The sequence below is a fragment of the Xenopus tropicalis genome, chromosome 7 (genome assembly GCF_000004195.4).
Source record: "Xenopus tropicalis strain Nigerian chromosome 7, UCB_Xtro_10.0, whole genome shotgun sequence".
NCBI classification, from domain to species: domain Eukaryota; kingdom Metazoa; phylum Chordata; class Amphibia; order Anura; family Pipidae; genus Xenopus; species Xenopus tropicalis.
In genome coordinates, this window is record NC_030683.2 from 61,530,525 (window position 1) to 61,552,462 (window position 21,938).

Here is a 21,938-nt window from a genome sequence, read left to right on the forward strand (position 1 = left end):
GTTAACACAGCTACCTTCATTCAACTATACAGCTGTCCCTGCAAGGTCAAATACCCGCAACAGCATAATGTCCCAGAAATGGACACCTTCACTTATAACCAGGTCCCAAGTTTCCGGTTCCTACCAGCACCGGTCTCTTATTAACGCTGCCGCCATTGCCCGCACAAAAGCAGAAGCGCCCAAGGCCCGCACCTCCTTTGCAGAAAAGGAGGTGAAGGCAAAAATGGAGTGGGCACACCTGGATGCAGAAAGAGCGCGCCTGGAAGCAGAAAGGAAAATAGAGAGTGAACGCCTAGAAGCAGAAAGGAAAAAAGAGAGTGAACACCTGAAAGCAGAAAAGAATATAGAAAGTGGTCATCTAGAAGCATTTCTAGAGAAGCTTAATATAGAGAAGGAAGCTGCAGCTGCCAAAGCTGAAGCAGAAGCTCCAGAGGCAATCATGTACCCTGACAGTGAAAGTCACTGCAGGCTGCCAAATCTAGTGATCGAGGGTCAAGACCCACTGCAGCACACCTCTGAGTATGTCCACCAGCACTCCAAACAGGACACAGATTCTCTTTAACCAAAAAAAAGAGATCTACGCACTATCCAGGAGCCAGACTATGATTGCTACATGACTCAACAAGTCAGCAGCGTTCTTCCTTTAAAAACACTATCAGAGACTTTAACCTACTGTATCATACAGTGAAGAGGTAGACCTCCTGATAAAATATCTAGGAACTGCAGAACATGCCAAAAGGCATAACTGACTCAGCTAACAGCTGACTCTGTAACTTAGCAGCTGACTCTTTACCTGTTCAAGGGAGCCTTTGACTTCTGTGTGATCAACATAAACCACCCAGAGACTGGTCTCAAAATGATCTAGCACAGACTTGACTAGTGTTATGGCTCAGCAGAGGTAATTGAGAATGCACCTTTCAAGAGAATTGACGATTTCTCTAAAATATCTAATAAAGGTTACTAGAAAGAGAACAATGGGCCTGATTCACTAAAGTGCGATTTAACGTGCGCTATTTATAGCGTGCGGTAAAAATTTTACCGCGTCTTAATTTTGGCGATTCTTCGCACGATTCACTATAAGCATACTCGCGCTTTTTTACGCGCGATATTGCATGCGCTATTTAACTCGCGAAGACTATTTCAATGCGGTATTTGCTGGTACATGTGCTAAATTACGCCCGTGAATAGTCACCGCATATGAATGGTAGCTTAGAAATAGTGTATAAAAATTGTCGCCGCATATAAATGGTGTATATAAATATTAGCCACATATAAATGGTAGCATATAAATGGTATCATATAAATAGTAGATGCTTATAAATAGTAGCCACTAGTGATGAGCAAATGTGTTCTGGTTATCTTTAGTGAGAATTAGCAAATCTTTCGAAAGATCCACGAAACGGCAAAAAAATTGTTGCTGTGACTATTATTTTTTGACGCTTGTATAAATTTTTGTATGTGCGGTGAATTTTTGCGTGGCAAATTTTTTCATGCGTTTTGCCATTGGCGGATTGTTTTGCGAAACGCATGAAAAAATCCGCCGCGAAAAAATTCAACGCACGTCCAAAAATTTGCTGCGAATCCATGCCTGGCGAAGCATTTCATCACTTGTAGCCAAATATAAATAGTCGCGCAAATGAACGCACGCCATGTTAGCCATACACGCCAATACTTGCAGAAAATTACTGTATTAAAAATGAACATTTCGCTGCAAACTGGCGGCTGCGTCACTCTAGGGGAAACACATACTTGAATAAATAACACTGTAAGTCCATATTTTATTGTAAAAAATCATTTACTGTACTTTTGTATAATTTTTCGCCTGCCTGTAGTAGGTGTTAATTTTCGCATAGCCGAATGCGATATTTAGCGCGCAAAAGTTATAGTGAATCATGCGATCGTATTCTTTTCAGCGCAGAAATTAACGCATGCGGTAAAACTAGTGCGAGAAATAACCCATGCGAAAATGGCGATTTTTCGCACGCGATAATACTATGGTGAATCGTGCGCAAATTATTTTGTGTTTTTTAACGCAAAAAAGCATGCGATAATTTTTATCGCCCTTTAGTGAATCAGGCCCTTAGTGTCTTGCATAAGACAGCTACCTCTGTCCTTCATTGCAGCTCAGAATCTGAGTGCATGAACCGCCCCACTGTGTTGCACATAACTTAAAAGTTTCATTTTCAGAGAAACACTGCTCTCAGCTGCCGCGTTGTGAACTTCTACTAATTAACAGGGAGAGGCTGCAGTGGTTTCGGGAGACGTAGATTTAACTTGGGAGGTTCTCAAACAAGCCTTGGGAACTGACACTTTGACACAGCACACGCACACAAAAGAAGCTAGTAACTAGAAACAACTAGAATCAAGAAAGAGAGGGCAAGTTGGGGGCTCTAGCTCACAGGATAATATGCACTGAGGAACGCCCTGTACAGTCCGGCGGGGAGCCATACAGCTGGCGCCCGTGTTATTTTTACTGGACTCCCATAAATAACAAATATCCGCCCTGTAGCTGAGATGGAAGTTCTTGTTACTTACTCGCCCCCCCGCTGGCACCAAAAGACAGCATGCTTATTAACTCTAAGCTGACTATGCAGGTCCAAAGTATATTTTACTGGATTTGTAAATATTTTGCAGTGCTTTGATTACTCATTGTTCTCACATTATACCAGAAGACATTAACCATTGGCTACCCATCTCATTTTCAACTACACCTTAAGACTAATGTCACACATAGCGTTCAATGGTTATTTATCAGCTAATCCTCATATGCCCCTCTGATGACAAAACAGGTTGACACTTCTAGCACATTTTGTAGTGCTTTTGCAGTGTGGTTTGTGTTTATTTATGCAAATGCTATATGCTAATGTTCTGTACCTCATGTCATTTGACATTATTACTAGCACCTTTCCCTCCAAAACATGGTTAATAGACATTGGTTGTTTTGTGTCTGTTCACTTCAGTCTCCACTAATAAAGTGTTTCTATGTAAGACATGTAAGTGTGGACCTTTCTTTCCTGGTAGATATATATTTAAAAGGCCAGGAATTAATTAAAGTTGGCTTCTCTATTAAAACGAATTACAAAGCTAATTTTGAGCCCATATTGGATACATTTTCTGAATATTTTCAAGTGTGGAACAGTAAAGAATTATCATGGGTAGGCAGAATGGCAGCAATTAAGTCCATGTTGTTTCCTAAAATTTTATACCTCTTTAGAACAATACCTATAATACTCCCAAACAAATTCTTCCTCCAGCTACAAAAGACAATATCTAAATTTATTTGGAAATATAAAAGACCCAGAACTGCAAACACAAGTCTCACTAGAAACAAACTCCAAGGTGGCTTGGGTTTCCCCAATTTTAAGAGGTATTACCAAGCCTCTTAAAAGTTAAGGTATTAACTTCGCTCAACGTATTTTATTACCAGTCAATCAATCCCAATGGGTCCTCCAGGAAGGAGACACTGCCAGTCCTACAGCTGGAACAAATTGCGTGGATCCCACCAAAACTGCGACATGTGCTATTTTTCACTTCACAGGCCACCCTTAAAATCTGGGACATGACAATACATGCTGAGTCACTAACTTTAGGTTTTCATCCTAATCTACCACTCGCAGCTCTAAAGGGATTAATTCCAAACTTCAACCCCTCAGCCTGTTCACAACTGGGAATTGGGATATTAGCAAACGTGTTCCATGACAACAACCTACTATCGTTTGCAGAATTACGTGAAAAGTGGCACCTACCCAACTCAGCTTTCTTATCATACCTTCAATTATCAAGCTATTGCAAATATAATCTCCACGCCAAACCTAAAAGCCTATCAGGATCCCTACAAAAATTCACAAGAGCAGCTCTCCAAGGTGAAAAAATTTCATATTATTATGGAATATTAAATGATACTACAGATTCTCCAATGGACTCGCATATCTCAGCCTGGCAAAAAGACTTGAACCTCACAATTGATCCAGTTGATTGGAATATAGCCTTTGCAATTATATCGACTACTTCAAAATCAGTCAGGCTCATGGAAACCAGTATCAAACTCATGCTCTGATGGTATCTGGTATCCTCAAGGCTTTATAAAATCTACCCACAAACAGCCACTAAAATGTGCTGGAGAAAATGTGGACAGGAAGGGACTCTTGTGCACACCTGGTGGAACTGCCCTAAAATACAAAAGTATTGGCAAGAACAAACTCCTTGTAGTACACATACTAGAAACGGCAAGGCTTCTTTTAGCCCAAAAATAGAAAACCGATCTTATTCCCTCAATGCTAGAACTAAAAAACTTTATCAACCTCTCACGAACCCTTGAATATCACAATGCAAGGATTAAGAACTCTCTATGTAACCACCATAAGGAATGGGACTCATGAAAGAACTTTACTGAGGTGGATACCCAGGAATAATAACCAATAATGTATATTATTTACTTTTCATTATTTTTAATTTTTATTTTATATTTTGTTTTTTTTGTTTTGGTTTTTTTTCTTTCCCCTCTCCTCTGTTCTCTTCCCTTCTTTTCCTACTTCACTTCCTTCCCTCTTTATGCTCTCTCTTCCTGTGACTGTATATCTCAAACAAACTGCACTCACAGTGTTTAATTCAACATTTTGGCTTAGAGTCAAGCTAAAAAACTCTCACAGAAGGATCTGTTGGAACAGCGGAAGGATAGGACGCAGGAACCAGATTTGATTTTTACCACCACTTAGTCAGATTGGAGCTTGGAAATTAACAGATGGGAGATCTTTAACACTGATGCCACTCTTCCTTTTTATAACAAAGGATGGCCTCTGATGGCCTTCAGAAGGGGACACAATCTGAGTGACTTGTTGGTGGTCAAAGACCTTTAAGGACCCTCTCAAATAAAGGGCACTTAGTTAAACAGACCCTTAAAGAAAGGATGCTTCAAATGTGCTAGCTGTTTGACTTGTGGGGGGATGTTACAAGTGACCCAGTTTGTGCACCCAAGGACAGGTAAAAAAAGCCAGAGCCTGTTTAACCTGCTTTCAACCTGCTTTAAAGGGAAAGAAGTTTTGCTATGACTGTGTACTTCAATTCTTAAAACCTCCTGTGTCTGATACAGTGCATGCAAGGGTCCCTATGGATTGTGATATTGAAGATTCTGATAAGGCTGGGTCTTCCTCCAAAGATGTTTTAGCATGGATTAAGCAAGCTATTACTGAAGGGATTTAACAGGCTGCTGTTCCTAAAAGAGCAAGGGCTTCTACTAGTAAGGACTGCGATGCAAGTAGCTCTTCTTTTTCTTCTTCACTTAGAGATGTTTTTGGAGTCCTTGCTTCCTCTGAGGATGATGAATCATATGGCTTTGATCATAAGCTTGTGTCCACACTTATTAAGGCTGTTAAACAGACTTTAGGTTTGATTCACTCAAGTGCGTTAAAATGAGCGCTATTTATAGCATGCGTTAAAAATTTTATCGCTTCTTATTTTTTGCGTCATAATTAAGACGCAATGCTGTTTGCATTATTTAACTCGTGAAGATCGTTTTTGCATGGTATCTTACACAACGCGTGATAATTAACGCACACACTGTAATTTAAGCACACAGTATTAACAGAGAGGCCTGGCTTCATCAGAAGCCCAGATGTGTCAGATATGGAGGGCACAAATAAGGAGGAAGCTAGTGGAGAAGAAAGTTAGGAACTTCCCCCCCCCCCCCATCACCAAAAAGGAGCAGGAAAAAACAGCAGGAGAGCAGGCTCCGAAATCTCAAATTTTCGGAATTTGAGAATGAGGCTCTGGTGTAGACTGAAGCTCAAAAAAACAGGGCATGGAAGGACATGTCAATGTCAATAGTGTTGGGGTGTGTCTGCGGAGTGTCCAACACTGCAAAACGCTATCAGGTTATCAGACATAAAGAGGGTCCTGAAGAAACAACTGGCAGAAGACTCCAGATACAGGTAAATATCTTACATTCATCTTTCTATTTAACACTTGCTCATCTGATTTTCTCCTCAATCTGTTTTTCCTTCTGGCTTACTGTATTTCCTTCCTTTTTGGCTTCTTTCCTGCTTTCTTTACTTGTATGTAATGTATGTATGGCACAGCTATTATTATGTGCGCAACTTATGTCCTCAAAGCTGTGGAGTAGAACAATAAATTAGGACAGTAAATAGGGGGGTCATTTAATAAATATTTCACAAAATAGTTAATGCCCTGTCCTCTCCTATGAAGGAGGATTATTGTGGAAGCATTGTTTAATACAGAGTATAAGGGAGAGCCGTGGGAGTTAGCGAGGCCACTTAGCAGCAACTTGCAGCATTTAAAGGACAAGGAAAGTCAAAATCTATGCCGGGTGTGCCTGGCACAGAATATAGCACTTATATAGCAATATAGCATGGGGTATTGCTGAAAAGCATTGAAAAGCACAAAACCAGTCCCCCCCCTCCCGCACTCCTCGCTTCATAGCAACCAGACGCTCCTGATGTGTGCGCATGTGCAAGCTAAGGATCTGGTCGTAGTGTCTGTGCAGGAGCGTTGCATTATGGGAATCTTCTCTACCCAGCTCAGCGTTTTTTTCCTGTTTGGCTTCTGATCTTCTGAACAGGTGAAATATGGGGAGACTTAAGGGCACTATTGAGACAACTGAAGGTATGCCTGCAGCTTGAGATTAACTCTTTACTAGCCTTTCCTTCTCCTTTAAGTAGGGTTTGTGTCAGAGCATGCCTTAGTAAAGGGAATTGATTGGGGCAACAATGAGTAACAAAAAGTGAGTGCGTTGTTATGGCTTTCTTATTGGAGGCAACACAAAAAAAGCATTCATATATTTTATTTAGGTCTGGAACTGGAGGTGGCCCTTCCAAAAAAAGTCTTTTTCAGCAGTTTTGAGGAGCAGCTCATGCCTTTTATACATGGAGCGTGAGTGGTGTGGCCGGCATCTTTGATTCCGACAGGTAGGTAGGTGTAATGACATTAATACAAGTGTATTTACTCTTGCAGAGAAGCTTAATATAAATGTAATACAATGTTTTCTAAAACAGATTCATCCTTACCACCACCTGGCACAAGCAGATGCAGACAATTGTCATTTGCTCCACTTCCAGGTATTTTTGTTACCAAATTTTGTAGGACATGTGTTTTGTGTTAGGCTTGTGCAATGGCATGAGAGTGAATTGTGTCCGTGTATATTGCAGGTGTTTCAATTACAAAAGTGCAGTGTATTGCTAATAAGATAGGTGTGTTATTGGACAAGTGTGTCTTGCTGGGCTAGGTGCAGTCAGGTCATCTTGTATTTTTGGACAGAGTTTGCCCTTGCACTCTGTATGGCAAAACATTTTACCTTTTTTGGTCATTTGGAATGAATCAATGTCCACAAATAATTTTTGCAAAATAAACTTTGTCATGTTGTAAAACAAATGATAAACATTATTGTCCATGAAGTTTGCCTGGCATCATGAACATAATTACAAACATTCAAATAATTTTTTTTTTTTCCAAAAGGTGGCCAAAGATGCTCTGCTGGACAGTCCTCCTCTAGTCCACTTCCCACAATGGCATCCTGAAATGGAAGATGATACATTCAGTGGGGATGCTAGCGAGAGATGGTCTGGGGAATGTGGCAGTGATGTGGCCTTAATTTCAGAGTATGAGCCTGCAGAAAATCCCCAACACCATGTCAGACCCATGGCCAAAACCAGCACATCTCTTTCTAACTTCAGGCGTTTATTGAATTTTAATTTCACAGTATCAATATATACAATGCAATATTGGAATATTAGTTACACATTAGTAATATCGTAAGCCTTTGTCGCTTACTATAGCATAACAGTAAAACATTATAGTTCAACACATTTGAGTCATAGACACATAGACATAGCATAACACAGTGGGTTGCAACTTAGGTGACCCAGTCCAGCCATTTATCCCATATTTTGTGGTATTTTTTGGGGCTACTCCTTTTCCAATAGATAAGATTCTCCATAGTGGATATACGTTTAACTTCTAGAACCCATTGGGAGGAATTGGGAGGTGTGGACTGCTTCCATTTTCTTGTAATAAGCTTCTTTGTTGTAAATAGTGCTTCATTATTAAAGGTGCTTTGATACCGTGTGTATGACTCTTGTAATCCTATACCAAATAAAGATACCCGCGGTGTTCTGGAGAGTTGTATTCCCAGCACTGTGTCTATGGTATAGAGGGCCTCTTTCCAGTATATTGCTAGTATTGGGCATTCCCAAACCATATGTATAAAGGAGGCTTGCTGTATACCACATCTAGGGCATTCTGAGGAGGATCCTGGAAACAGTTTGTGTAATTTGGCAGGATAGTAGTAGGCTCTATGGAGAAAATATAATTGGATCATGCAATCTCTATAGGTCAGAGATATCAATAAAGGGGATTCCAACAACTGGTCCCATTCGTCGTCATCACATCGGCCTGTATCTCCTTCCCATTTATTTCTAAGGGTTTCAAGGAGCTTATTATGCAGTTTAGCATGAAGTTCTTGATATAAATTGGAAATAAGGCGTTTAGTTGAGCTTTGTTGTAAATGGTCGGTTAGTGAGTATTGGGCAAGGAGGATGGTGTTTTTATTGTTTTGTGATTTCAGACATTTTGAACTTGGATATATTTCAACCATTGATGTGCCGGTAAGTGAAATAGTTGCTTGAGAGTATCAAAAGAAGCTACAGAGCCTCCTTGCCAAACATCTCCTATAGTGCTAATGCCACACCTTTTCCATATGGGGTTACCCCCTAATTTAGCTAGGTTTGGAAAATATAGATTTTCCCATAGTGGGGTCTGGGGTAGCATGTTTTTAATTTGCACTATATGCAGCGTTTTTTGCCAAATTTGACGTATATGCATAATAACCTGGTTGGGGTAGGCTATTGGTTTTGGTCTTTTGATGAGTTACCACTGAAAGGGGGTATAGGAGGTCCCTAGCAAGGTTTTGTATAGATGGTGCAGTGACTGATGATTTGTATCCTCAGCCCAGGAACCTATATGGCTTAGTTGAGCTGCCATGTAGTATAGATATATATCTGGGAATACTGCTCCCCTTTGGGATTTGCCTTTAATTAGGGTATTCAGACTTAAGCGATGACGAGTGCCAGCCCATATTAATTGCCTAAATATTGTATCTAATGCTGTAAAATACCCTTTTTTAATAACACAAGGGGCTTGCAGGAGGGCATACGTTAGTTTGGGGAGAAGTATCATTTAATCAAGTGTATTCTGCCCATAGGGCCAATTAGGAGGGATTCCCAGGCTTTATTTTTCTTTTGTATATAGTCTTTAACCGGCAATACCTTCAGATTATAGTATTCTGATAGGGGGAGTTTAATTACAATGAGGCATAACAAATCTTTAATGAAAAAGTTGGACACATTACATGTGGACTTTTGTGTTGCCACATTTGAAAGTCCAACAAGAAAAAGTCGCATTGTTGGCAAATCAAAATGCCCTTATAGAAAAACAAATTTAATTGCTAGAGACCATAGCACATTGGCAAAAGGAAATTAAGCCAACACGCTCTACTACTAGATATAGTGGTGAGAGTTCATCTACCGCTCCTGCAGCTCCCACTAGACAGGTACGTAAAAAGAAATAAATGTGCCACTAAAATTTTTGTTTAAGTGCCAAATGATGTATAAAGAAATAATATTAATACACATTAGGCCTATGTTCTTTCTAAATAGCTATTTCTCTTTTTGCTATTTGTGTTGGGGGTGGGGGAATCACCTGCTCAAATTCACATCAGCCTTAGTTGCCACTCACTACTGCTGTGAGAAATAAAAGAAAGGAACATTTCTTTTGTAAGTGGGCAACTAATTTCCCTGCAAATAAAAAATTTTTTTTTGAGAAATTGTTTGGTATTTCTTGTTTATGGGATTAAAGATTGTAGGTACTTACAGGAAAAGTAATTGGTAACGATTTCTGCCTTCATTCCCACTTCATTCCCTCTGGCGTCCACAGAAGGGGGCAAGAGGGGGCACTTGCCCCCCCCTGGAAAAGTAGCAAAAAAACCCTCAATCGACATAGGCGGATTTTCAATAAGGCTAGGGGAGGCTAAGCCTCCCCAAACCTGCTCTGGCACCCTAAAAATAAAAAAATAAAATAAAAAAACCTGGCTCCGTTTCTGCGCTGTCCTGCAAATCGTCTTCTGTCCCTGCAAGCTCCGGGTTCTGCTCTAATCAGCTGTGCTCTGATTGGATCTTTCTTCTTGTATATTCTCCAATCAGAGCACAGCTTTCTTGACAGACAGTAAAATTGACCAATCAAGACACAGATGCAGACAGGGATCGGGAAATTTTGCAAACTGCAGAAATGAAGACTTAAAAAAGAAGAATCTGCAGACTGTAAGTTTACCCATGAACCAGCTTTGAACTTTGCTGCAGTTTTCATCCCACAGGTACTATACTGTATATGTTCTAAAGACTGAGTCACTAGCTGGAATTAAATTGTTTTTGTCATCTGACATTTATAATATCCCCTACCCTAACAGATGGAGGGTAAGTTAACTTTTCCCCCTGACAAAGCTCATTGTGCTTTTATATATTTGTTATGGTTTTTTGCACATTCTATTTTTTTTTTACTTTTGTCATTGTTTTTTTCATTTATAGTAAGTTACAGTGGGGCCAATGCTGTGTATCCGTGCCAGTGTTATAGTGCCAGGGCCTGAATATCTGCCCTCAGTACCCACTGCTTCTCATGGCATATAATGTGCTGGTTTTGTATATAAAGACTGTGTCTCACTGTATATAACGTGCCTGGGATGTCAGTACCCGCTGCCTCACTTTCTATAAAGCTAACTTAAACACATCTAATGGGGAGGTTCACTTTTAAGTTAACTTGTAGTATATTATAGAATGGCCTATTCCTAGCAACTTTGCAATTGGTCTTCCTAGTTAATTTTATATAGTTTTTGAATAATTTGCCTTTTGCTTCTGCCTCTTTCCAGCTTTCAAATGAGGGTCACTGACCAAAAAGTATTGCTCTGTTGGTTGTTGCGGGTGGGACGGTTCAATGGTGATTCAACATCAAACAAATATTTAGAATTTTTTTCCAGGCCCCCTGGCCACGAATCCACCCCAGTGGTAAAAAAAATTGTGTGATAGCACCCCCCCCCCCCCCGTCTGTTGCAGGATGATGCTAGCTTACTTGCCCCCCCTTGGAAAATTTTCTACGGACGCCCATGTTGCCAGGTAAGCCATGCCGGTTAGGAAGATTGTGCAGTACAGCACACGCAGCCACAATTTGTGAAACTTCAGATGGGCTGTACATCAAGCTGCCTCCCGACTTATCCAGGCAGCTTTTAAGGATCCCAAATGTCCGCTTAATCACAGACCGCGCTCTGACATGTGCTTCGTTAAAAGCACACTCAGCCCGTGTACGTGGCCTGTGAATGGGGGTGATGAAACACCTAGAGCACGGGTAGCCAGCATCTCCTGAAATAAAATAAGATGTAATAAGATGCTGCAAACAAATAAGCTGCTTACAGTCTCCCTCTGTCAAAACACGGCCCTTTTGCAACAGATGTGACAGTGTGAGACTGATAGGTGACACTACAAGTAGCTGCTTTGACTCTCCCAGTGGCAAAAGAGGGCACTTTTCAAATTGCAAAACAAGCTTATGGCAGGCAGGGCCTGGTTTGACAGTGGGAGACAGAAAGCAAATGTTGGCAAGTTGTGCTAGACATGACACAAATACTTACCTAACAGCCACCTGTGAGGCATTTTTCTGGTTTCAAAAGCATCATAAAGCCCGGACTACCTTAAGATGTAAGCATCGTGAGAGGAGCCCGGGAAGCCAGACATGATGCTCAGAATGTTCATATGTGCATCGCACACCAATTGTACATTGAGGGAGTGGTAGCTCTTCCTGTTGTGAAAAAATGTGCTCCCTGTCTTGGGGGGGGGGGGTTTAACACCACATGGGTGCAATCAATTGCACCCAACACATTGGGGATGCCACTTACCCCATAAAACTGCCTTTTAATGGTGTTCCAGTCATTTAGAACTTTGGGAAACGAGATGAAATTCCCAGACACCAAGCGGATGACATCCAGGACCTGGCCAAGGCACCGTGAAAAAGTAGGCTGTGACACCCCCATCCACTGTAAACCCCTCCAACCCTCTGGAAACTTCCCATGGCCAAAAAATGCAGGGAGCACAGCAGTTTCAAAGGAACAGCGTGGCTTCTGTGTGTCAGTGGCTGCAGGTAAGGCTCCAGTAGCTCATACAGGCTGGATATTGCCGCTCTATTAAGCTTGTAGCGCCTGACAACTTCATCCTCCGTTAAGCTCTCTAAAGTGGACCTTTCCCTGAAAAGCCGAGGATGCATCACTCTAGAACGTTCAAATCCAACAAAAAGCCCATAGCAAACTCCATCTTGCCATTACACACACTCCAAAATCGCAATATTACTCTTCCTAATGCCTCCCCCAATTAGGTGTTAAAATACGCACAGATTCATGCGCTAGTTAGCGCGTTTAACGCTTCATGTGCTTTTGTGAATCATGCGTTAGTATTCTTTTCATTCGTTAATTAACGCAATGCGTTAAAAATAACACATTGCGGTAGTGCGCGTTTTAACACATGCAATATTACTTTGGGAATCAGTTGTTATTTATCGCATGCTTTTTAACGCAAAAAAGCATGTGATAAGCGTTATCGCCCTTTAGTGAATTGGCCCCTTTGTCTCTCCAGGATTCTGTAGCTTCCTCTTCCTCTGCGGTACTCATTAATAAAAAGAAGAAGATTGCTTTTCCTCTGCATCAGAAGATTAAGTCTCTTATAGAGGTAGAATGGCAAAAAACTGCCAAGAAAGTGCCTACAGATTCCAAATTTGCAAAGATTTATCCTTTTCCAAATGATGTTGTCCAGTTGTTGATGCCCCGGTAGCTCGTCTCTCAAAGAAAACGACTTTGCCAATAGATGATGTGTCATCTTTAAAACATCCTATGGACCGGAGAATGGAGACTGACCTGAGGAGGCTCTTCTTAGCTACCGGTGCATTATATAGGCCTTCAGTAGCCCAGATCTCTGTAACCAAGGCCATGACAGTTTGGTTAGAGAATTTGGAAATGGCTATTGACTCCAGAGCTTTGCATGATTCAATGAAGAAAATACTTGCTGATCTAAAAATAGCTGCCTCTTTGCCCTTGGAAGTGGCGATTGACACCACCAAGCTTGTTGCCCGCACCACAGCACTTTCCATTTCAACTAGAGCCCTCTGGCTGAAGGGCTGGTATGCAGATACAGCCTCCAAAAATACCCTTTGTAGACTCCCTTATGATGGGGGACACTTGTTTGGCAAATCTTTAGACAAAATTATCACAAAGTCATCAGGAGGGAAGTCAACCTTTCTACCTCAGAATAAGCGTTTTAAGGAGGGGTGGAGCTTACCCACGATCCAAGATTGAAGCTTTAGAGCAGAGCTCCATCAACCAGGGGCCCAAAAAAGTAAAATAACCCAGCAAACTCGCCCAAAACCAAAGACATAAGCCATGAACACGCCACTCTCAGATGTGCCTGACACCGGGACGGGGAACCAAGGGGGCTACACTCAGTCACCTTTCACACAGGTTAGACTAACATCAAGCACCCCCCAAACACACAACCGTCCCAAATAACTCTGAGAATGAATACAGACGCATGATTCACAAACACTTAGGCATGCTAAATATCGCATTAGTCTATGCGAAAATTAACACCTACTTCAGGCAGGCGATAATTATAAAAAAGTACAGTTAATGAGTTTTTGGCAATAAAATATGGACTTAGCAGTGTTATTTATTCAAGTATGTGTTTTTTAATGAAATTTTACTAAAGTATTGGCATGTATGGCTAACATGGCATGCATATTCGCTACTATAGCGGTGAATATTTAGTCGCCACAATATTTGCTACTATAGCGGCGAATATTTAGTCACACAAGTACATTACTAGGTATATTTTGGCGACTCTTTTGTCGCAACTTTGTAATCTCGCGACACGCGCGCCTTACGGCAATTTTGTAGCGACTTTGTAATCTCGTGACATGTGCGACTTGCGGCCATTTTGTGTCATTGAGCCTGCAGTCACACTACAGAGAGCATCATGCCTGGGGTTTCTGAGCTGCTACCGGGGGAGAGGCGCTATATTATTGAGGTTTTCCTGCACTCAGGATATGACAGGCTGCCGCTGGGGCCCATAGGGGTCCATGAGAGGAAGAGGGCTATCCTGCGTGACCTAATAGACGGGTTGCGCAGGGGCTTCGACCTGGAAATGGACCTTCGCCTGCTCCAGCAGATATGGTCGGACCTGAAGCACAGGAATATGGACCTAATAGCGGAAATCGATCAAGGTAATAATTGTACTTTAATATGGTTTTACACAATACGTTTCTTAAAAGATTTAGCAAGTAATTTGAACTAAAAGTACAAATGTAAGAAATGTATATCATATATATATATATGCATATATGTATATATGCATGTTTTTTCAAAAACACACAATAAAGTTCACAATAAAGAGGGAATTTTAAATATGTTGTGGCATTTTGAAAAAAAAATACATATACACATATATATGTATATATATATATATATACACACATCTATTTTCAAATACATATGCATAAATAAGTTTAAAGCAGGGGGGAAGCAGCATGGAGCGGCCCATAGTATGAGTCATTTGGGGAAGGACCACAAATGTTTTAGGGGGCCCTGGCTAACAACGTCTGTGTGTCCTTTGTATTGATGTGAGGGTTCACAGGGGGAGGGGCCAGTGGGGTGTGGGAGGAGGGGGGCCCAAAAAATGTTCTTGTGAGGGGCCCCATTATTTATGATGGTGGCCCTCTGTGTATGAATGTATATATACAGTATATATGTATAATAGATTTAAATAACATCTTGCAATACTATCTCACAGAACTCCAGCTGGATATAGCGCCTCTTCTCCCTCCAGATGCCCAACCTCAGGCCCCCCAGGCTCCAGAGGCCCCCAAGGCCCACCAGGCTCCCAAGGCCCCAGCACCCGCCGAGGCCCCCGAGGCTCCAGCGCCACCAGAGGCCCCCGAGGCCCAAGCACCAGCCCAGGCCCCGGACACACCCCAGGCCCCGGACACTCCCCCCTTGATTTCTCCCTCAGTTTCCCCCCAGTTTACCTCCAGGCCCTTGAGTTCTCCCCCCAGGCCCCAGACTCTCCCCAGGCCAAGCGCTGGGCACCAGGTCCTCCTGCAGACGAGGGACCATCACGACGGACCGAAGATGTGGGGACCCAAACAACACCTGTGTGGACTGACCCCACACTTCGGTCAATGCAGGAGGACCTGGATACCATCAAGGCCCAGTTGGCCCAGCTGCAGCAGGACATGCGGGAACTCAAGGGCAGCAAGCCCTAAGTTTGTTTTTTTTTTAATTTTTATAGCATTTTAAAATATTTTATTGTTAGGATTAAAGTTTTTAGTTTTCTACTTTTGAACTGGTTAATGTCTAATTATTTTGCCTTCCTTGATATGGTATTCTATACTTTCATGTAGTTTCTCATACACTCTTACATTTATCAGTAACAGCATCAATATGCTATATGGTTTACATTTTTGCAAATATTCTGCCAACAATTTTGTCTTTAGCCCATTTTGCTGAATAGTAAAGCTTGCATTAATTAGTACGTAGCGTATTTTCTGGCGAGTGTGATAACTGCCAATCAAATGTTTTGTTGACAGAATAATTGCAATATTATATTTGTTCCCGTTTAATAAAGTGCCCATAACATATTTGCCATTTATTCTGTGTCTAAAATCTCCCACTTAATTTAAGCCACTTTAATAAACGGACCCCTAAGTATTTGGTTAAATTTTCTTAAATGCCCCCCCCCCCCTATTTTATTATCTCCAGCACTTCTTTTTTTTTTGTTACTTACTTTTTTACTTTATTGTTTTTTGGGGGGTTTTTTTGCAAATAAACATTTATACAGCACCTCTCTAGCACTTCTGTGCTCTCCCAGGGCAAATGCACAAAATGGCGCCAGTTTTATGCTGCTGCGTGCGTCAAGTCGCATGGCAATTGCCGCTTGCGTAATGTCGCTACAATTAGCGCGCACGCGTTATTTAACGCGAGTAGAGTTTTCGCAACTAAAATATCACATGCAGTATCGCATGTAAATTAGTGCAAGGGTGCTTATAGTGAATCGTGCATTAAGTCGTGAAAATTTAGACGCGATAAAATTGTTAACACACGCTATAAATAGCGCACGTTTTAACGCACTTTAGTGAATCAGCCCTATTGTTTCTTACTAAATGCAAGATCCCCCAAATTTCTTTGGAACAATTAAAAGATCTTAATGGACCAATTTTAATTGAATAAGTTACTTATGCCATTGATAATTTAAAATCTAGAAAAGTGGGTGGTCCTGATGGCGTCCCCCCTACTTTTTATAAACTTCTGAAGGACAAAATGTCTCCTTTCCTAATTAATCTTTTTAATGATATTCTACTATCCGGTAAAAAACTTCCCTCTTGTGAACTTTCTAGCCTTAAATTATACCGAAAAAAGATAACGATCTTTCTCTCCCCTCATCTTATAGGCCAATATCTCTATTAAATCAGTTATTATCAAAAATTTTGGCTGATCCTTCCTTCTGTTATCTCCGAAGCTCAAAACGGTTTTATTAAAAATAGATCAGGGGTTAAGAACATAAGAGCTTTACTCAATATAATATTTTTTACCAAGAAACATAAGATTCCTTGCTCCATAATTAATATTGATGCTGAGAAAGCTTTTGATAATTTGATTTGGGACTATCTTTTCAGTTGTTTGGATTTATTTGGTAGTAATGGCCCATTTTATCATTACATTCAATATCTTTACTCTAAACCCAAAACTCAAGTAATTTTAGGAGGTGCCCAATCCAAACCGTTAAAAATTTTTAAGGGGACTAGACAAGGCTGCCCCTTATCTCCCTTGTTATTTGATATAGCTTTAGAACCATTGATTAGAGCTTTCAATTTTTCTAAGGCTTTCCAAGGTATCACTATTAACAAGCAGTAACTTAAGGTACTAGCATTTGCAGATGACTTGCTGCTAATCAAAAAAAATCCCAATTGTTTTTGATATGCTTGTGAATTTTCAGTCCTTTTCAGGATATAAAGTAAATGTTGACAAGACTGAGATAATGAATCCATTTGGCTCTATATCTAACTCTCTTTTAAAAAAACTGCAATTAATACACCCAAAAACACAACTCAAATATTTGGGCTTAACTATTCCCATAGATTTAAATAATTTGTATTCCTTGAACATCACTCCTGCCATTAATAATATCATCTCAATGTGTAAAAAATGGATCCATTCCCCACCAATGTTAGCTAAACATTGGTGTGATATAGAAGGGCACGGACACCGGGCGCAGTGTAGGGGGAGGGCCCACATGACGGGGCAGGCTACGTGAGTGCCGATTGGGCAGCTCGGTCTGGGTCAGCAAGGGGTTAAAAGGGGGGTGCGGACGAAGGTGCAGGCAGTCGCGCGGGAAGACAGCAGGCGAAGGGATAGGCAGCAGTGGCACAAATCTTACCCGACAAGAGAGGCAGCAGCAGGAATCCCCAACTCACCATGACCACGCTGGAGGCGCTGCTCGTCAGACTGAGGGAGGAGGCAACCCAGAGAGGTGAAGGATGGCTCCGGCAGATGCTGCAGCAGCCAGGACCGGAAGCAGCAGAGGAGCGGAGCTTGCGGGTCTGTTTGAAAAGCTGGAAGTAATTGCATGCAGCGAGTACAAGGGGACCCTATTTAAACTAGCATTCTCTTGGGTTTTTTTTGGCGCCTTTCGGATCTCCGAATTGGTGAGCAACAACAGGCATACCCCGGGTGAAGTCCTCTGGGAGGATGTCCAATTGATGAACGAGCTGCTAACTATAAAAATAAGGGAGTCGAAAATGGATAAAAAAGGCAAGGGTTTCCTAGTGTCATGGATCGGCGACGCTCCCTACCTGCTCCTGTGCGGCGGCGTCCTTCCTCCCGGCGCGGCGAATCCAAGATGGCGGCGCCCAGGGCTCCACGTGGGCGCAAGGACGCCGGCGCGATGACGTCACGCGCTATGGCGCCAAATTCAAACTTAAAAGGACGCCAGAGACCCAGGTTCAATGCCCGAGTATAGCTCAATTTACCTATTGTGTTCCTGGGTCTCTATTTGTCTCATCTGCCTTCCTGTTGCTGTTTATTTGCCTGTTCTTGACCTTGAACCTTGCTGCCTGCCTTAAGTGACCTTTGCCTGAACCTGACCTTGCTTTTGGATTACCCTGCATCTGTACTTCGCTCGGACTCACTGGAAGCGGCCTTCCTCCTTGATCCTAACTTCACCCTCCCCGTGGGTGCCGAAGGCCCCCGCTGACATTATACTCGGGCCCTGGATCCCGAGGAAGCGGTACCGGACGTCGGAAGAGCCCTTCGCGGGCTGGCGTCCCGTATGGAGGCGTATGAATCCCAGCAAGTCAGAATTGGGCAAGTACTTGATTCCATTTTGTCCCGTTTGCCCGCTACTCCCGCTGTCGCGGAAATTCCTCCTGCTGTGGTGGTTCCTCTGCCAGCGATGTCGCCAGCTCGTGAGCCACGAATACCTCCTCCTCCGCGCTATAGTGGCAATCCGCAGGCCTGCAGGGGATTCGTGACTCAATGCCAGATTCAGTTTGAGTTCCAACCTTCCCAATTCTCCTGTGAGCGAGCGAAGGTGGGCTACGTTATGTCTCGTCTGGAGGGCAAACCACTGGAATGGGCAACTTCTCTCTGGAAGAGTCAGTCACCCCTGACATTTGATGTGAAGGAATTTCTACAGATGTTCAGAACCATCTTTGATGCCCCTGGTCGAGTCGCTACTGCCTCTTCACGCCTGCTGCAAATCCGCCAGGGCAGTCTCGGTGCCAGTGAGTATGCCATAGACTTTAGAACCCTCATGGCGGAAACTTCCTGGAATGAGGAGGCGTATAAGGCAGTCTTCTACCAAGGCTTATCGTCCCGTCTGAAGGATGACCTGGTATCCAGAGATCTACCTGACTCCCTTGAAGATTTGATTGCTCTCGCTATTAAGGTGGACACTCGCCTTAAAGAACATCAGGCTGATAAAGAGCGGAGTAAAAAGTCTCATCCAGTCCTAGCTCCGCGCTTCCAGAACCCTATGATACCCCCGTCTTCTCCGCAGTTTACCACTTCCCCTTCGGAGGAACCCATGCAACTTGGGAAGACTCGACTATCCGCACAAGAGAAGCTTCGGAGACGCCTTTCCGGCCTATGTCTGTACTGCGGCGGACAATCCCACTTAGCGGCTTCCTGCCCTGTCAAGCTGGGGAATACTCCTGCTTCAAGTAAGACTGTTGTTTCTTTTGCTGGTAGTATTGTTCCTAAGTCAGTGGAACAATCTCACCAATTTCATGTTCCTGTGCAGATCCGGTTGTCCTCCCAGGCAATTCCAGTCTCAGCCTTCCTTGATTCCGGAGCTGCAGGAAACTTTATGGACGTGGCGTTCGCAAAAAAGGTTGGCATTTCCCTCTTTCCAGTGGCTCCTCCTATTCGGGTCTTCGCCATCGATGACAGACCTCTCTCCACGGACACCATCACTTTAACCACCGGTGAACTATTTGTCCAGATTGGAGCACTACATCTGGAAAAGATGTCATTCCTGATCATCCCATGTCCTTCGTCTCCTGTTGTGCTGGGGTTGCCATGGCTACGACTCCATAACCCCTCCATTGACTGGTCATCAGGTCAAATCTCCCGTTGGAGTCAGTACTTTGTTTAATTCCTCAGCCACTCCAGTGGGTTACAGTCTCCTCTACGAGTTTTTCAGCTCTACCCTCCGTCTACAGGGACTTTTCTGATGTTTTTTGTAAAAAGTCAGCAGAGTTTCTTCCCCCGCATCGGCGTTATGACTGCCCTATTGATCTCCTTCCTGGAACCATGCCACCCCGTGGGTGGACCTATCCTTTATCCCCTGCAGAGACGGCTGCCATGAAGGAGTATATCTCTGAGAATCTCCAGCGTGGATTTATCCGTCCTTCTACCTCCCCAGCAGGAGCTGGCTTCTTTTTTGTCGAAAAGAAGGATGGTGGACTCCGCCCCTGTATTGACTACCGGGGTCTCAATAAAATAACTGTTAAGAACAGATATCCATTACCCCTTATTTCTGAACTTTTTGACCAACTTAAAGGGGCCAAGATTTTCTCTAAGTTGGATCTCCGCGGGGCCTATAATCTCATCAGGATCCGAGAGGGCGATGAGTGGAAGACGGCTTTCAATACCCGTGATGGGCATTACGAGTACCTCGTGATGCCCTTCGGCCTCTGCAACGCTCCAGCCGTCTTCCAAGAGTTCGTTAACGATATTTTTCGGGACCTCCTGGGGAAGTCTGTTGTCGTGTACCTGGATGACATCCTCATCTTCTCTCAAGATTTGGAGACCCATCGCTCCCAAGTCAAAGAAGCCCTTTCTCGCCTTAGAGAAAATTTCCTTTTCGCCAAGTTGGAGAAATGCACTTTCGAAGTACCAAAGATCTCCTTCCTGGGCTACATTATCTCGTCTAGGGGCTTCGAAATGGATCCTGCCAAAGTATCTGCTATCCAGAAGTGGCCACTTCCCCAGAGTACTAAAGCAATCCAGAGGTTTATAGGATTTGCGAACTATTATCGCCAATTCATTAAAGGCTTTTCTTCCCGCATTGCTCCTATCCTTTCCCTCATCCGCAAAGGAGGGAGACCCAATTGTTGGCCTCCTGTGGCCCTTGAAGCCTTCCAGTCCCTGAAGGATGCCTTCATTTCGGCCTCTGTTCTTCGACACCCAGAACCTCATTTACCCTTCTTTATTGAAGTCGACGCCTCTGATGTAGGAGCAGGTGCTATCCTTTCCCAGAGACATTCTGCTGATGGTAAGCTCCATCCATGTGCATACTTCTCCAAGAAGTTTTCCTCCGCCGAGCAGAATTACGACATTGGGAATCGTGAACTCCTGGCTGTCAAACTCGCCCTCTTAGAGGGAGCATCTCATCCGGTCACGATCTATACTGATCATAAGAACCTAGAATTTCTTCAGTCTCTCAAGAGACAGAATCCCCGTCAGGTGAGGTGGTCACTTTTCTTCTCCCGTTTCAATTTTGTCCTGACGTATCGTCCTGGGACCAAGAATCGAAAGGCAGACGCTCTGTCTCGAAGTTTCTCCCCCGAAGATCGTCTACCTATAGAGCAAGAGCCTATCATTCCTCCTTCCAGGATCATTGCCTCTGTATTGCCCCAATTTGCTGAACAAATTTTGCTAAGCCAGTCTGCCGCTCCTTCCGATACTCCCATAGGAATGGCATTTGTACCTCCCGAGTTACGCCTTCCTATTCTCCAGCAGACTCATAGCTCCAAACAAGCTGGCCACCCGGGTTCTGAAAAAACTCTTGAGCCTCTTCGACGCCTAGTTTGGTGGCCGACCATCCGCAAGGATGTCCGAGACTTTGTCGCAGCTTGTACAGTATGTGCCACCTCTAAAGCCAGCCACTCTCGACCCTGCGGTCTTCTGCATCCATTGCCAATACCCTCTCGCCCATGGATGCATTTGGGTATGGACTTTATTGTGGAGCTGCCGCCCTCCTGTGGTAACACTGTCATTTGGGTAGTGATAGACCGCTTCAGCAAGATGGCACACTTCATACCCTTGAGGAAACTCCCCTCGGCTGTAGAACTGGCTCATCTCTTCATACAGCATATCTTTCGTTTACATGGTTTCCCTGTGGAAATTGTCTCCGATAGAGGGTCCCAGTTTGTTTCCAGATTTTGGCGCTCCTTATGCAAGTCTCTGGGAGTATCTCTTCAGTTCTCCTCGGCCTATCATCCTCAGACCAATGGGGCAGCAGAGCGTGTAAACCAAGCTCTTGAACAGTTTCTGCGAAACCATGTTTCCCTTTGCCAAGACAACTGGTCGGATTTACTCCCGTGGGCAGAGTTCGCTCACAACAATGCCA

At 43.2% G+C, this 21,938-nt stretch overlaps 1 long non-coding RNA gene across 1 annotated transcript; it reads left to right on the forward strand.

Annotated features, from left to right (window-relative positions):
* The first annotated feature begins 7,003 nt into the window (after nt 1–7,003).
* Nucleotides 7,004–8,076, forward strand: LOC116412315. The gene is made up of 2 exons (XR_004223662.1): nt 7,004–7,070; nt 7,468–8,076. It is a non-coding gene; the product is annotated as an uncharacterized LOC116412315 (long non-coding RNA).
* Nucleotides 8,077–21,938: the final 13,862 nt, after the last annotated feature.